Source organism: Lipophrys pholis (assembly GCF_963383615.2).
Source record: "Lipophrys pholis genome assembly, chromosome: 9".
Classification (NCBI taxonomy): Eukaryota; Metazoa; Chordata; class Actinopteri; order Blenniiformes; family Blenniidae; genus Lipophrys; species Lipophrys pholis.
In genome coordinates this window covers 20,637,013-20,644,693 of record NC_137639.1, presented here as the reverse complement: position 1 = coordinate 20,644,693, position 7,681 = coordinate 20,637,013, and the positions used below count along the sequence as shown (strand labels likewise).

Here is a 7,681-nt window from a genome sequence, read left to right as displayed (position 1 = left end):
GCGTTGGTGCACATTAGTGACATCATGTCAGCGTATGTTAGCCACATGTGTGTTTACTGCCATTTCTGCAGTATGTAGATATGTATACGTTGGTGTGTGTGTGTGTGTGTGTGTGTGTGTGTGTGTGTGTGTGTGTGTGTGTGTGTGTGTGTGTGTTGCATGTCACAGAGTATGAGACGAATGGTGTGGTGGTGTGATAGTGCTTGTCACCCTGAGCATGTCGCCATGTCAAACTGTGTCAGGGCAGTTTACCCTGGCTATGGATGCAACACATCTCTATGATTGCTCTCGCGCTCGCCCTCGCTCCGTTGGCGTGCGTCTGTGTGTAAATGTGTGGCAGTTTCAGATAGGCTGCGCTTTCTTCATGGCCAGTTTTCTCTCTTCTTCTTTTCTTTTTTTTCTTTCTTTTTTTTTGCCTTATTTCCAATGCTTATCGGAGAACCTGACAGAGAGAGAGAGAGAGAGAGAGAGAGAGGGTGCTGGTGTTGATGATGGGGGGGAGTTGATATTCATCTTTGAGAAAAATACCTAGGAGGGAGAGAGAGAGGGAGAGAAAGAGTGGGTGTTGGGAAAGAGAGAGAGAGAGGGAGGGGAGAGAGTGGGAGGGTGCAGAGAGAGAGAGAGAGAGAGGGAGAGAGACAGAGAGAGAGGGAGAGAGACAGAGAGAGAGAGAGCGCTGATTAGATTGGAGAAAGCCAAGGAGGTAGGGGTATACTATTGAGCAAGGGGAGAGGCAGAGGGGAGGGTGACTAAGTGAATGCAGTTTGCAGTCGCGTGTCGCCGTTTCACAGCGGAGTCCACGGGCAGGCAGACGGATCGGACCTGAATCAACAAATGGAGACACCAAAACTGGATGTACACTGCCGGTGAGGAGAAAAACGAGGGAGTACCATCAGTCTTTCTTCACATCCTTTTATCTCTGCATCAAATACTGTGAGGAAGCCACAGACGGGGGGATAGAAAACAGCGGACAACTCATTTCTCTGTAACACCCTTGGAAGCCGGCATAAAGTCAGCAGTGGGACTCAGTGAGATTTTTGAATATCTGCTCAGTAAGTATTTCTATAGGTTGTGTATATGTGCTGTGTGTGTGTGTGTGTGTGTGTGTGTGTGTGTGTGTGTGTGTGTGTGTGTGTGTGTGTGTGTGTGTGTGTGTGTGTGTGTGTGTGTGTGTGTGTGTGTGTGTGTGTGTGTGTGTGTGTGTGTGTGTGTGTGCGTGTGCGTGTGCGCTGATGCCTTTGGCTCGTGTGCTGCCTCTGATGCTTTTTTCATGAAGAAAGAGAAAAGAGAAAAAAAAGGGAGAGGAAAGAGGGAATGGAAATGGAAATGCATTTGTGCTGCAATATTTCTTCTTGTGTGATGTGTTGTTTGCATCACCAAGCCGCCTCTTTATTTATTTTATTAATTTAATTGAAACAACTAGCCCAGACTTGACTCTGTGTGTTTGTGCCTTTTCCTCCTCAGTGCCGGTGTGTGTGAGCGAGTGTGTATGTGTGAGCTGATAATAGCAGCTCCATTGGTATTCAGCGGAGGGAGCTCCAGGATCTCTCTGCGCCTTTCCCCAGGATGGGATCACAGAGCGGGGATTGTGCTTGCCTGTGGAGAGCTCGCTGAAATGGGTGAGTGTCCATCCCTCTCTTCTCTCTTTCTTCACCTCTCTCTATTCTCTTTTGCCTCTGATTTTCATTTTCCGACATCATCCCAGCTGTCTCCTCTTCTTCAATCTCAGCATTTTCACTTCTGATTGGTTCCCTTGATATTTCCGTGGCTCACCCGCTCACCCTGTCCAACTCACCTCCCTACCACTGCCCCACCTGTTTCCCTCCATCCCTCCTTCCGTCCTCCTTTCCGTACACCCCGACAGCCCCCACCCCAAGCTCGTTAATCCGGACATAAACAGGCCTGTCCAGTTTGATGGATTTAGACAAAATCTGAATGGCTCACTTCATTTTGTTGCTTGTCTCCCCCTCTCTCCCTCTCTCTCCCCATCTCCCTACATTCCCTTTGCCCCTCTCTCTCCTCTCCTCTTTGGCTTTGTCACCCCTCCCCCTCATCACTTCCATCCCTCCCTCTTGGTCTCTTCAAGCTCGTCTCATTCTGTTTGAATTCAGACATACTGAAGACATTTTGAGTCTCTTTCTTGACACAGACAATGAATGGAGCCATTCTGTGTGTGTGTGTGTGTGTGTGTGTGTGTGTGTGTGTGTGTGTGTGTGTGTGTGTGTGTGTGTGTGTACGTGCACTTGTGTGAGTGATTGAGTGAAAGAAAGGATTGCTATTTCTGTGTGTCAATCATTTCCTTTAGTGTTTCATGTGTACACCTTTGATACGATGCGGTGAGGACATAGGTGTGTGTTCAGCCTCAGTGTGTGGGCACGAAGGAACAGAAGGTTATGAAGTAGATCAGTGTGTTTAATTGCTTTAGGCATGACAGCAGTGACACATGTACAAATGCACACACACACACACACACACACACACACACACACACACACACACACACACACACACACACACACACACACACACACACACACACACACACACACACACACACACACACACACACACACACACACACACACACACACACACACACACACACACAGTCATTCATGTTACGCACACTTTTTCCTTCCTGCTACTTGCTGACATACCTTCTGCACAGCAATTCACACCCACCTACGTCTTTTCACACCTGTGACACCATTCATGCTAATGGCTAATGGTGCCAACAGCCAAACCACACACACACACACACACACACACACACACACACACACACACACACACACACACACACAGAGGTGGCCTAACAGGGGAGCCGACCCATACATGGTCTCATCCTAAATGGTCCTCTGAGAGTATGGATGTCAAAGCAGGGTTATATCTATCCATACAGGGGTATTGATTGCAACTGATGACTGAATGGCCTCTAATGTTTCAGTGTAAATGGACCGTCACCCCAGTGCACTCCAGAAAACGGAGGAAGTCACTAAATGCATTAAATGATTTTTGTCTGTGAAAAGATATGCTACGGCGTAGCGCTGCACATATTGACATTTACTTTCAGAGAAATACATCTCTTTTCTTTTTTCTTACTCTTCTGACTCATGGAGGGGGTCTGTCACTCAGCTGTGAGCGGTGAGATTTCTGATTGAAATTTTGAAATGACTCTTTCATCTTCAACAGGTGCCAACTGTTGCATAGGAACAGAGGCGATGTTACCTACTGGGCCCTATTTCACTTTGTTGTGCTATTTTTACACTTAAGTAATATGTTTGACAAAAAGTGGTGCAATTCCCAAGGAAATGAGAAAAAAGAAACTCTATAGGCATGCAGGCCTGAGAAAAAACAGTTCTACCATTTGCCGACTGGAATCTGCGTACATCTCTGTCTGCACAGGACACAGAACATTGAAGGGATGCACACATATGTCTTGTCAGATCATGAATAGATATAAAGCATGACAGTTCCAATTGTGCAGTTAAAGATTTTGATTAAATCACATACTAGATCTTATTGATATTCTCGGTTTTACTTTCAATTTTATATTCAGCACAGCACTATTAAATTGGGTTTCTGTGACCTTTCAGGATGGATGTGATGCTGCTTGAAGAAAAAACCTCCAAGTCTAAAATTCACACATGAAAACTGGAATTTAGGTCAAGCAGTGAATGTTGCTGCAGACACAAATAACATTTAGTGACTAAAGTGGCTTGGTACTTCATATGAAGAGGATCCTTTACACTTTTCTGTGTTTTCTGTTAAATATAGTGCACACTCACGTTTCACCCGATCAGACACATTTTTCTGATCTAATCTGATCCAGCACAATGGCTCTGATATAAATTCTACGTCAGAAATGGTGATAAAGTTATATGTATTTAGTTTTATTTAATTTTTGAGGTTGTAATTAACAGTAGTGTTGAACTAGACTTCATTATATTGAGAGATGTTCCTAATATTCTAACTCTTAAAATGTGTTTCATTCTTTTTAGCTGCAGCTTTTTTATTGGAGTCCCACAATTTAAAAAAAACAAAACAAAAAAACTTCTTTAGGAGACTCAGCTCATAACAAAGAGACACTTGTATATATTGTAAGGAATAACATAGAACGCAACTTTATTTTTAATGAGCAATTTTAGGCTTCCTGTTGAATAAAAATGGGCCACGAGTGTATTATAATTCAAACTTTGTCAAAAATATCAAGCGTTTCTGTCTTTATGCTGAGTCTCTAATTAATTTGAAGGCAACCTACGAAGCCTAATTTACCCCTTTTAGTCCCGCGCTTTCGACAGGATTTGGCATGCATACTTCTCATTACAATAACTCCGAGAGTATTTAATATTTCTGAACAATTCCAAAATTCTGGGATGGCAAAGAAATAAGAGCTTTGCGCTCATATGTAGAAGTCATTACGTTGGACCCCAGGAATTCCACAGTCTAATCACAGATGCGATTCGCAATGTGTGTCACACATTTTGAACTGAATAGCTGGCATTTATTAAAAGATGAGGTGATCTTGGGAAAGAATGGGCACATTTCTGACAGTTCTCCAGATCCAGGCATGCTAGGCAGATGTTACTTAGATAAATGGTGGAATTAATCTTCCATCTTTAATGGTTCCTTTAGTGTGTTCCGCATGCAAGAGGTAGGAATCAATCTAACTGTATTTTACACAGTTTGCAGACAGTATCATTCATTACCAAATGTTTCCATTGATGGTGCTGAATAGAAAATATTTAGTCTCATTTTATTCATCGCAGTTATTTTTCAGCATGACAATAAAGCAAAGACGGTGTCGACTACAGAGTGCAACAGGGCTCTCAGAGAGAGCGTTTTCCACACTGTGGAACCTGAATATTGAGCTCTCGTGCATTCAAACAAGACTTTGAACATTGAATAAAATCTGACCAGTCAAGTGTGTCTACTTACACCTGAGCAATGAGGCTCTGCTGCAGTCCTACGCAGCAGTCCTCGGGCTCTGGCAGCAGTCAGAGGTCTTCTTCTGTCCTTCAGTGTGCTCCCTCACATTCGGCCTGTTTATCATGATGGACAGCTAACCTGGATTAAAAGAAAAAGACAGCAGAGATGATTGAATCAAAGTAGGAGAGGTGTAGATATGAGCCCGGATAGAAGGAATAGAATGATGGAGTGGGTGCTTGAAGATGAGCTTGTTGGGAGGGATTGAAAGGATCAAATCATAGAGCGAGTGGAGAGGAGGAAGGAGCAAACAAGCAGCAAAGTCGGTAGAAGAGTGACAAGGACGGAATAGACAGCAGGACGACAGGCGGGGTGGAGTGTGACGAGGAGGAGAATGACATACGTGATAAGGCAGAGTGACACAAATGTCACCAGGCTAACCTTTCATGCTCTCCCTCTCCTCTCTCCTACTTTACCTCTACTTTTCTTCTCCTTCGTAGATGTGAGGCTTTGCAGAGATGGACACCAAATGGCAGGCATGGAAGCCAACATCAACCCTCCAGCGACTAGCTTTCCACACCTAACTGCTTTCACCATCTCCAGCCATCAGCTCCAGCCATCCCTGCCGGGACTCAGCCTGCAGAGTTGAGGCTGCCGGACAAGGCGGAGTGCGATACCAGAAGCCCTCTCCGGGTGGTGGAGATAAGCAGAGGGCCACAGGCCTCGGAGGAGTCGGCGTGCAACAACAAACCAATCCAGCGCGTTGAGCGTACAGTTGAGCTTCTTGGACTTCATCTCAAATGAAATAAGCTGCAGGGATGCTTGAGCGATGGTACGGAGCTTTTGGACACGTCCGGATTTATCGACCGGATATCCTGCCGAGATTACGACGCTTCGGTGTACACCTGAGAGCTGGGCCACTTTTTCCAGATTGGCTTGTGGGCAAAAGCGAGTAATTGAAAATCCCCCCTTGAGAGGCTCGCTGTTGTGATTTGTTGTCGAGGAGGAGGAGGAGGACTTTTTTTTTCTTTTTTTTTTTTGTAAAGAACAGTTTCAAAAGCCCCTTTTAGTTATCTCACATTCATCCCGCCTTCTTTTTAGCCATCTTTCTCCCGCACTGTAGAGAAATACATTATGAAGCAGCACCATTCTTCTTCATCTTCCCTCGGTGACGGAGGGAGAGGAGGGACAGACCGTCCAGAATAGGTAACGAGAAAGGAGATTGGCACTGAGGAGAGCAGAAGGTGAAAAAACACGGGGCAGGAATCAGGGAAACAGGTAAAGGAAGGTGGGGACTGAGGAAGGACAGATAGAGAGTTAAAAAAGAAAAGGGAATTAACTTGGATTGTCTGAAATCCTTTAGGAGATTCAAAGTCTCTTTGTAATTCGTCTCTGCCGTGTTGGAGGTTTGGCCGCGCAATGAACAGGGGAGGGTTCAGGATTTACACCAAGGGGGGCTCTTGAATTGGAGGCCATTGTTATGTGTTGTTTTCAACTGCATCTATTTGGGTGGAGAAGAGTGTGAAATATGGCATGGTAAACGCACAACTGTGCTGAACGACAGACAGGCAGAAAGGCAAGACAGGTACACAGCCGAAGTGTCAGGCAGAGAGCCAGGCAGACATCCAGTGCCGGCACAGTAGACGGCGAGCATTTCATTGTCATTCTGTGCAGCATGTGAGTGGAAGGCAGAGAGAAGGAAAGAAAGCCGAGACGGAGAGGAAGAAGAGGAGCATCCCTGTGGTTGTAGCTTCTCCAGGATCTCAGTTCATCTGCATCCATCTCAGTCAGTGCTGTGGCAGGCCCGTGCGCTACAAGAAAAAAAATAAAACAAGACGGTAGTGAGGGGGGGCTGTTACTAGAAAGGAAATAGAAAGGTTGGAGAGGAGAGGAAGAGAGAGAGAGAGAGAGCGGCAGGCAGAGAAACAGAGGGAGAGAGCAGGTGTCGGAAATCCTCCCCTTCATCTGCTTGTCATTTACTCCTTCATGCTCTCTCGTCGTCTGGCGCGGTGATTGGTTTTCTTCTGCTTATAGGCCCTCTGCAGTCCCGTGAAAAACAAGAGGTGTGCAGACAGACAACCGCAAAAAAAAAGAAAAAGAAAGGAAAGGTGGTGCCCTTTTTGATTGACTAATTTTTCACACCTTCCTTTTCTCATTTATCAAGAGGGGCTCTTGTTATTTCTTCTGATTTCTATGATTAAGTGAGAGATAGAAATAAGAAAAACAGCGAGCCAATCAATCCCTCATTCTCTCTTTACACAGAACTGAACCTCTCCTGTCATCAATTGTTGATTTTTCTTGCCTCGTTCTGTAGGGATTATGTTTTTTTTCCTCCTTGTGAGTATAAACACTGGATTCCTACACATTCCCTGTGTATGCCCTCACCCCCAGTGACACAGCGTGAACTCCTCTGACTCCCCCACGGCATCTCCCCCCTTGGATGAAGTGCTGAAACTCAGTGGTCTCAGATCTCAATGCCTGTGTTGACTCACTACTACAGCGATAATATGGCAGACCGCTTCTGATACCGTCTGATTCATTCTGTAAGTAGGACTCTCTCTCTCCTTGCATGTTGTGTGTTCCTGTGTCCTCACATGTGCGCCGCATGTCATTAGCATGTATTTAGCTTGTGGATGCAGAAAAACAGAAGTGGTCGGTCTCTCTGCAGTGTTGGTTTTATGGTGTCTTCACAGCGGATTTGCTTTCCTGTGCTTCCTCTGCCCTGGGCAATTTTTGTGTGTGTGTGCGTGTGTGT

At 45.3% G+C, this 7,681-nt stretch overlaps 1 long non-coding RNA gene across 1 annotated transcript; it reads left to right on the top strand.

The window, feature by feature from the left end:
* Positions 1–637: 637 nt before the first annotated feature.
* LOC308114931 lies at positions 638–7,469 on the top strand. Its single transcript, XR_013935656.1, has 3 exons — positions 638–1,052; positions 1,465–1,619; positions 5,427–7,469. It is a non-coding gene; the product is annotated as an uncharacterized lncRNA (long non-coding RNA).
* The last annotated feature ends 212 nt before the right edge of the window (positions 7,470–7,681 follow it).